Below are 9980 nucleotides of genomic sequence, written 5' to 3'. Positions count from 1 at the left end.
CCAGTCATTCTGAGTTGGGATCCTTCCTGGGGGCACACGCATCACTCAGGCGAGATGGAGTCCAGCGAGGAGGATCCTGGGAGGTTGGTAGGACCTCTGGACTGGAGTCTCCCATCTCCTTTTGACCTCTCCAGAATCCTGGTTGGTGGTAGCTTGTGAGTTCCTTGTTCCTTACCAGGACCTCCTGTTGTAAGATAACTTCTGCAAGGGTTTTCTCTTCTCTGTTGCCTGGCAAGGGTGGGTGGTCAGTGGTTCATTTAACAGTTTGCTTTTGGTTCTCTCGAGTAAGGTCCTCCACAGAGTAAATGTATAAAATTATAAAAGTCAGTGTTTTAAATAATTTATATTAATAATTCAGTAAGTTGGCTTTTTGGTTGTGTGTTAGAACTAATCACCAGACCAAGGTCATGTAGATCTTTTGTTGTTTTCTAAAATTTTTATAGTTTTTTAAATGGAATTAAGGTGTTGCAAAGTTTGTGTTTATGTTCACTTCATTCCATATGTTATTTTTAACATTTATTTTATTTTTGATCATCGCTTTACAATATTGGTTTGATTTGTCATACATCAACATGAATTAGCCATGGGTGTACGTGTGTCCCCTCGCTCTCGAATCTCCCTCCCACGTCCCACCCATCCCACCTCTCTAGGTTGTTACAGAGCCCTGGTTTGAGTCCCTGAGTCACACAGCAGGTTCCCTCTGGTTGTCTCTTTACAGATGTTGGTGCGCATGCGTCCAGGCTGCCCTCTGCAGTCATCTCCCCCGCTGCCTCTTGTTCCCCACCTTGTCCGTGAGTCTCTTCTCTACGTCTGCATCTCCATCGCTGCTGTGTGAACAGATTCGTCAGTACCATCCTCCCAGATTCCACGTTTTTCTCTTTCTGACTGACTTCCCTGTTTAATACGCTCTAGGGTCATCCACTTCATTAGAACTGACTCAAATGTGTTCCTTTTTATGGCTGCATTCCATACAGGCTGATTGTTCCTTAGCCATGTTTTGAGGAGGGTCGTGGAGCTATTCTGCTCCATTTCAGTGTGGGCTCGCAGTCTGAGTGCTCCCAGCAGAGCTGCTTCTGGGTGAGCCCTCTGGGCTCTGAGCGCGGAGCTGCCCGCTCTTCTCTGGCGGCCGGCAGGGGGCGCCACACCCCGCTCTGACCCGCGGGCGCAGGATGCTTTGCTTCACACTGGGCTCCGGGACCCGCTGGGGGAGCTTTGTCTCCTCAGGGCGTCAGGGCTCGGGCTTCTGGAAAACGGGGCTGCGTCCAGGCTGAGAGGAGCGGGCTTGCCTCAGTGCCCGCCAGCAGGGAGGCGCTGCAAGAGGGAGAAATGAGGACGAAGTCGGAGTTTCCTGTGTCCAGCCAAGCGCTGCCCTGAGGTCCATCTTGGAGGACTGGGGGGGTGGGGGAGAGCTTCCTGTGCAAAGTGGCGGGTTTTCAGTTCGATTTCCGTTGGATGATCTAGAGGCTGACCTTGAGTGATGTTCTTCAGTGTAGGTGGCCAGTTTTCCTGCCACTGTTTCCTGAGAGACCTGTCCTTTCCTCTTCGCTCATTCCTGGTTTGACTTTCATGAACTGACCACGTTCCTGTGGGTTCGTTCCTGGGGTCTCTGTTCTTTCCTCGAGTCCGTGTGTCTGTGTTCGTGCCATTCCTCACTGCTGGGGTTACTCCAGCTCCGCGATATCCTTTGAAGTCGGAGAGGAAGACGCCTCCAGCTGTGTTCTTCTTTCTCAGAGTCCTTTTGGCTGTTTAAGGTCCTGTCCAATATTAGCAGCCTAATATTAGGAATATTTCTGTGAATAATGCCATTGAATATTATTTTGTAACTGCAGTCAGTGTGTTTGTTGATGGCTTTGGTTGGAATGGGCATTTTATTTCGTGATTGTTCCAGTGCATGAGCGTGGAATAGTTTTCCGTTCATTTGTGTTTTCTTTGGTTTCTTTATCAGTGCTTTCTAGTTTTCTGACTACTGGTCTTTTATGTCCTTGATTAAGTTTGTTGCTAGATGTTTTATTCTTTTTGATGCAATTGTAAGTGAGATTTTCTTAATTTTTTTTCTGATTGTTATTAGTGTATAGAAACACAAGTGATTTTTGTATACGGATTGGGATTGTAAATTGTAATATTTTATATGATTGCAAATTGATCCGAAATGATTCAGCTTTACTGAATGTAGTCTAACAACTTTTTGTGAAGTTATGTGGAAAATTTTATTTGTAAAATCTGTTTCTCCTGCAATAGGTCATCCAGAGGACCCAAGGCCTGGTGGTTCCTAATAGACTTCCCACAGTACTTCTTCATTCCATGTGGACTCCTACAACGGCAGTGAGCATCACAGCTTCCCTTGAACTTCGTCTGGGTAAGTCTTGGCCTGTATAAGAAAGTTTCATGCCTGTCTAATCTGAATTTCTTTTGTGGTATTGACATGGTTGTTTTGAAACATAATTTACTTTCCAGTAATTTAAAATGTACAGAAAACTCCTAGCAATGGGCAAAAGTACTCACATTTGCCACATCATCTAAAATACTCTATGTGTTTTATCCAAATGGGTGGTTTCTCCTGCAGAACCAGCACATAACCTCCAAAATCAGGAAATCATATGGTTTCTACTTTATAATGTAATCCACAGTCCCACTTCCACTTTCAGCAATTGTTCAATTGTATGAATATATCTTTTCTTCCCATCCTTTTCCTCATCCTTTTTTCTTTTTTTAGGGTGTTACTGAGATTTTCAGTTATTTGGGCAAACTTGATGGATTTAAAGCAGACATGGTGACTATGGGATCTGGGTGGCCTTTTCTATATGGATATTTTCCCCTAAAGATGGTTTTAATGTTTATTCATGTTGTAACATGTACGAATCCTGCATTCTTTTTTCCCCATAGTAATTAAAAATAAATAGCATGCCATTTACCATTTAGATATATGTAAGCATACAGTGTTGTAGCAAACAACCTTTACTTGTTTTGCAAACCAGTTCAATAATGTGCACCTCGTGCGTGCTTTGGAGAAACTCAGGAAACTGCGTCAGTGACTGAAATGGCCCAGGACATCACCTTAGATACCATCTTCATCTGAAAACAAAACAGGGGCTTCCTAGTGGTCCAGTGGCTAAGACTGCTGCTGCTGCTAAGTCGCTTCAGTCGTGTCCGACTCTGTGCGACCCCATAGACAGCAGCCCATCAGGCTCCACCATCCCTGGGATTCTCCAGGCAAGAACACTGGAGTGGGTTGCCATTTCCTTCTCCAGTGGCTAAGACTGGACACTGCCAAAGAAGGAGACCCAGGTTTAATCCCTGATCAGAGAACTAGATCTCCCATGCCACAACGAAGAGTTTGCATGCTGTAGCTAAATATCTGACTTGCCTCAATGAAGGTAGACCTGGCGCAGCCAAATAAAAAAAACAAAAAAACAAATAAATATTAAAAAAATTTAAACCAAAGGAAGGGTATGGTTGTTGTACAGATTTACGTCTTAGCTTTCCCTATTGATAAAAAGAAAGAGTTTCACAAGACTGTCATCCTTCTATCTGGTATATACAGAGGATTCCTTTGAAATGAGATTTCTCTGGTAAATGTGACTCACAGAAGAACCGTCTTGAACTTGGGTTTCAGAGATGATCATGTGTCCTCTTAAAATAAAAAAGTTAATTAGGTCCAACTAATTATCATGCTGAAGAGGTATATTTTGGGGTAGCATTTGCTCCCCTTCACTTTGGATGTATCCCAATGTGTTTATACAGTCATCTACTGAAGACATCCTGCTATTTGAAAGTTCTTAGCTGTTCCAAGTAGAGCTGCTGTGTATAATTGTGATAGTTTTTGTCTGGACACTTTTTCAAAGCTGATTACTAAGTGCTAGACGTGTAGTGTTCAGGTCACAGGTTAGCCTTGTTTAGCTGTGGAAAAATCCAGCTAAGTTTCTCTGGAATGTGGGATCTTCCTGGGTAAGTGATTGAACTTGGGTGCCTTGCAATGTAAGGCAGATTCTTTACAATGAGCCACCAGAGAAGCCCTGTCCCCCCACTTTTTTGAGTTTACTGGATCTAATAGGTGTGCAGTGCTACCTCACTGTTGTTTTCGTTTGTAATTTCCTAATTATATATGATTTTGATTGTTTTTAATATGCTTATTTATTATCTGTATATTTTCTTTGGCCAGGTGTTCAGATTTATACATTTTTAATGAGGTTGTTTGTTCCACATTTTTGGGTATAGTTGGAGTACAATCCTTTATCAGATATGTATTTTGTAAATATATTTTTCTGTGGCTTGTGTTTAAGTTTTGCGGATAGGGTTTTTCACAGTTTAAGTTTCTAATTTTTTAAAGTTCATGTTATATATGTTTTATATCCTTTTTTGGATATACTTTAGTGTTTCTTTTTTGTTGTTGTTGTTAAATTTCATAAGCAAAACAGAGGCACTGTAGATACAGTTTTAAGCAAAGCTGTGGTAACATAGATACAGTTTTGCCTTTTGTCTGTTGAGAAGTTTGCGTGAGGTTGGTGTAAATTGTAAAATTATGTCTACATTCATTTGTTTGGATATGGCTTCCAATTATTTGTATCATTGGTTTTGGAGATATGGGAAGTTAGTTTCCCCAAGGGAAACTGGGGTCCATGAAACATGAACTCTTCGATCCCTGGGAATCACTTTCTGCTTTTTCTGGCTTTGAATTTGACTTGTTTGGATATCTCATATTAGTGGAATCACAGAACTTTTGTCCTTTTTTGGTCTGGTTTATTTCACTTAATATAATGACCATAAGGTTTGTCCACATTGTAGCATTGTCAGAATTACGGAGTTTGAAGGGCCGAATCATATTCCATTGTGTGTATACCACAGTTTGTTTATAGAATTGGCTGCCATGGACACTTAGAGTGCTGTTTGTTGGGCAGTGTGAATCATGCTGTTGTGAGTATGACTGCAAAAATATGCATTTTTTCAGCCCCTTTTCCCAAACCTTTTGGGTACATGGCATGAATTAGAATTGAAATATATATTTATTCCATGTGTTAGTTTTGGAGTAATTTCTGTAATGTCTTGCACAGTGGCAGCACCATTTTAATTTTTTTTTTTTTTGTATGGTAGAATACTGTTCAAGCTGTAGAATATACCGTGTTGCATGTTCTTTCACCCACCGATGGACACTTGAATGGGTTCTATCTTTGGACTATTGTGAATAATGTCGCTATGAATATTTGTGTACCAGATTTTGTTTGAATTATTAACAAATACATAGTATGATATATGAAAGAAACCACAAGGACCTACTATACATTTTAGGAATCTGTATTGAATATCTTATGATAATGTATAATGGAACAGAATCTCAAAAGGAATATATGAAAAAGGTAATGGCCATGATAATTATTGTGCCAACACTGTGAGTTATCATAGCACTGCTGCTGCTGCTAAGTCACTTCAGTCGTGTCCGACTCTGTGTGACCCCATAGATGGAAGCCCACCAGGCTCCCCTGTCCCTGGGATTCTCCAGGCAAGAACACTGGAGTGGGTTGCCATTTCCTTCTCCAATGTGTGAAACTACTCAACATGTATTTATACATGCCACTAAAATATTCACATCTGTAAGTATATTATAAAAAAATTGTAAAATATCGAGAATTCGAACAAGAATAAATAAACTTCCTATCATTGCTCATCATCATTCATGCACTATTACTACCTGTAACACTCATTGTGTAAGTGCTGGACCAGGAATTTACATTAGTGTAAGCCAAGAGATTATGAGTGTGTAAAGAAATATAACTTATTTAAATCCTTAACGAAGGATTATAGAACTTTATGTACATGAAGTGAATGAAAGTCAAACAGTTTAACTGAGCCACATTCTTACTAGAGTGATGAGCTTCCACCCCACCCAATGTTAGCTCACAATTAAATCCTGCAGTCATCTGGTCTCAGTGTCTGCTTCCTGCCATGCAGAAAGAAAAGGTGAGGAAGTCCTGACAGAATCGATGCTATTTTTCTTTTTTTGATTTGTATTTTATCGCAGGGCTTGGCAAAAAGAGGGCCTAATCTGTTTTTAGAGTTCCATTCCAAGGGTTGCTCTGGCATGTTACATATGTTGACAAACTGCTGATCATTTTCAACAAAGGACAATGATCTGCACTTCACTATCTGTTGCTTGAGCTGGAATAGCAGGCATCCCTTGAAGTGCAGTCCTTCATGCTGAAGTAAGCATACCTGAAGCAGTAGCATAAGAGGAACACATTTATCATGTAGACATCGCATCCCATGCATTTGTAATAATTTTTCAGTTATACCCATCATCATTGGAGGAACTGACTTGTCCCAGTAATAACTGAAGTACCCAGTATAACAGTTCCTTGACTTATGAGTACTTCTTATGAGTACACTTATGAGTACTTCTTCCAGTGTTCTTTCTCCTACTTTGGTCATGAACAGTAGAAGCTGATGGCAGTGGTTCTTGAAATGTATATTGATTCCTAGGTGGCACAGTCGGTAAATAATCTGCCTACCAGTGCAGGAGATGGAAGTGATGTGGATTTGATCCCTGGGTCATGAAGATAACAATTCATACACTCGTTTTATGTGAACAAGTTTGATACTCATGAGTTTTTTTCTTCTGTATACAGAAAAACAAATGCTGGTCAAGGACACTGAAAGAACCCTAATGATGAAAATGAAATCTGTATTGTGAGCAATGCTTAGAAATCCATGAGTTGAAACATAGTACTATGCCTATCCGCATTGGAAGGACTGATGCTAAAGCTGAAACTCCAATACTTTGGCCACCTCATGCGAAGAGTTGACTCACTGGAAAAGACTCTGATACTGGGAGGGATTGGAGGCAGGAGGAGAAGGGGACGACAGAGAATGAGATGGCTGGATGGCATCACCGACTCGATGGACATGAGTCTGAGTGAACTCCGGGAGTTGGTGATGGACAGGGAGGCCTGGTGTGCTGTGATTCATGGGGTCGCAAAGAGTCCGACACGACTGAGCAACTGAAATGAACTGAACCCAACTGAACTGAACTATACCTATCATCCTTGTAGTTCCCTCAGTGAAATATGTTGAGAAAAGCTCTTCATTCATGGTATCGATTCATGAAGAAGCTAAATAGCATTAATCCTTTACGTTGACGACTGTGAATTTAAATCTTCTGTGAATCCTATGTGACAACCACACATACCAACATGATTTATTAGTATTATATCAATATTTTTAGTCCTATTGTATTTCAACTAAAAATATCAATATATAATTGTACATGAAGTCAAGATATGAAATCAGTGCAATTACAAAATATTCCATCCTTTGAGAAAGGGAGCAAAATATCTATGTGCTTTGCCTATTGCATTTTTATGTATTAGATCCTTAAGTATTTTATTCACCTCACCCAACTGAATGATTAACAAATCTTCAGAGAAGAAAGGATCATTTCTCTTTAACAATGAGTAGTTCACTCCTCTCAAAGCAAAGTCATAAGTGAGTCTAAGTTTGTGTGAGACCATGAAAACTCAATGTTTTTATTATGCTTGTGCTTATGACGGGAGGTCTGAGAAGGCACTACTGAAGGTTTATCCATACCAGTTGTTCTCATATTTATCGAGTCTTTAAAGGCTTAATCACTGAGGTGTTGCTTCTCCACTTGTACTAAGCTGTGTAGCAACATGCCCTGTCTTCCTAAGTGCAGTAGAAGTCTTCCCAACCTGTCTGTCTTCTGTCCTCTGGAATATGTATTGCTTGAGCTCACCACAGCCTAGTAGATGGAAATCGTCAGGATATTCTGGAAACCCTTTTTATTGCAGTCTCTTCAGGAGGTTACAACTGCTGCAAACCTCAGGATTTTACAAAGCACTTTTTACGACCTCAGATGAAGGATAAAAGTCAACAGTCATGACAGCCACAGGCTTCCATGGCCTGTACATGATCGTGGGCTTTGCTTTCATAATCATCCTATTTCTTATACCAACTGTCACTGCATTTTTTTTTATCATCATTTTATCTTTGATGGTTTTTAGATGTCTTATGGATTTTCCTATATATCTTCACTTATTGGTGAGGGTCTTATGTTAGTAGTAGTTACTAAAACTGACTTCCAGTCAGTTAGATGTGGTAGAATAGGAAAAAGAATGACCAACTGTATATTATTAACATTATGTATTAATATATTATTAGTTTTATTGTTTGCAGCCATCCAATTCTAACTTTCTGAAATAAACATTCAGAAAAATCATGTCTTTTTCAATGTCCATTTAACTGTATAGGAGCACGGCAATGTTATTACATAAAATTGTTTAGTTTCCATTACGTTTCTCCTGTTTGATGTAGATATCGGCCTTTGGTCCTATCACTAGTGTTGTAAGTAAAAAAAAAAATTAATTAGAGCTCCTATGGTAATTATACTGTTAGCAATAAGTATAGCATAAAGTGAACACAGAAGAGGTTAGAGTAGGACAAATATGAAAGTTAGTTGAAAAGAAAACATACAAAGTTGACTGATTACAGTAGGGTTAGGGTAAGGGTGAGGGGTTAGGGTTAGGGTTAGATGGGTTAGGGTTAGGGGTTAGGGTTAGGTTTTAGGGTTAGGGCTTAGGGTTAGCATTAGGGTTGGGGTTAGCGGTTAGGGTCAGGGGTCAGGGGTCAGGGTCAGTGTCAGGGTCAGGGTCAGTGTCAGGGTATGGAAGGGCTGCTGTCTGCACGTAAGTCCCCACCCCCACCATCTTCAGAATTGTTCATTGGTGTAGCAAGCATCCTAATTGGGTTTTCACCTGTGTAACTGGTGGGTTCTTAATGAGCAATGTGAACAGTGACATTGAATGTCCTCAGTCAGGACTAGATACTTACTATGCCACAAAGAACCTGGGGAGGCATGTGCAGCCAGTACCCCTCGGGACAGGGTTCAGAGTTGACCCCTCAACAGTTTGGGTTCCAGCCACTGCTTTAGCATTTCTGAGGGCCCAGTGCTGACTCTAAGTGTTCTGTAATCCAGCCTTCATCTTTCTTTAGTGAGACCCACACTTCTAGGATCCTACAGAGCAGGGCCTGTGTGAGTTCTCTGTGGCTTCTCTAACAAACGACCACATGTTGGGTGATTTAAAGCAACAGGAGTTCATCCTCCCCCAGTCGTGGAGACCAGACACCTGAGATCAAGATGGCGCAGGGCTGAGGTCTCTCTAGAGGCTCCAGGATAGGGTCCTTCCTGCCTTCTCCAGCTTTGGGGCTCCAGGGGTCCCGGGCCTGTGGCCCCCTCCCTCCCATCTCTGCCTCCATCTTCACGAGGCTTCTCGTCTGTATACGCTTTCATCTCTTATAAGGACTCTGTCAGTTGGATTGAAGGTCAGCCTAACCCTAGATGACCTTAGCTTGATATCCTTAACTACCATCTACAAAGACCCTTTTCCCAGATACAGCCCTGTTCCCGTGTACTGCGGGGACCATCTCTTGGGGCCACCATTCACCCCATTATCTGTGTATAAAATAACACTTATTTTAGGATATCACCACAGGCCCATATAGATGGGCACAGACAGCAGCCACACACGTGGAGTCTGGAGAGAATGAGGATGCTGGAGTCACCTGGAACGGATCAAGGCCTGGCTTCATCAGGTGAGGGGAATCACAGGGAGGAGCCGGGCATGGTCCTGTTCAGGCTTCAGAAAGACCATGTTGGGTGGGATATGAGACGCACCGTGAGGGCAGGGAGCTTTGTAGGGCCTGATGGAGGGATTAGGCTTGGGCCAGGGCCGTGGGTGTAGAGGGGAATTAGTGTAGGGGTTGGCCATATGCCCTGGAGAAGGAGCTGACAGTCCCTGGGGCACAAGGAACTGGGAACCTGGGAGGCCTCTGTGTTCCTGAACCAAACTTGAGTCCACACACCTGAGTGCAGTGAAGCCAGTCGCCTGACGCCAGTTGCAGTAAAGGAAAGTGTGGCATTAATTGTAAAGGCACCGATACGTGGAGACGGGTAACTCGTGCTCTAAACCCTGAAA

At 41.9% G+C, this 9980-nt stretch overlaps 1 long non-coding RNA gene across 1 annotated transcript; it reads left to right on the top strand.

Moving 5' to 3' along the window:
• Window positions 1-2164: 2164 nt before the first annotated feature.
• Window positions 2165-6814, top strand: LOC148776059 (uncharacterized). The gene is made up of 3 exons (XR_016038675.1): window positions 2165-2356; window positions 2714-2770; window positions 6618-6814. It is a non-coding gene; the product is annotated as an uncharacterized LOC148776059 (long non-coding RNA).
• The last annotated feature ends 3166 nt before the right edge of the window (window positions 6815-9980 follow it).

Source organism: Moschus berezovskii, chromosome 11, assembly GCF_049115385.1.
Source record: "Moschus berezovskii isolate FMDL1 chromosome 11, NW_MosBer_1.0, whole genome shotgun sequence".
Taxonomy (NCBI): Eukaryota; Metazoa; Chordata; class Mammalia; order Artiodactyla; family Moschidae; genus Moschus; species Moschus berezovskii.
The sequence above is the reverse complement of the archived record's forward strand: the minus strand, read 5'-3'. Positions and strand labels throughout refer to the sequence as shown.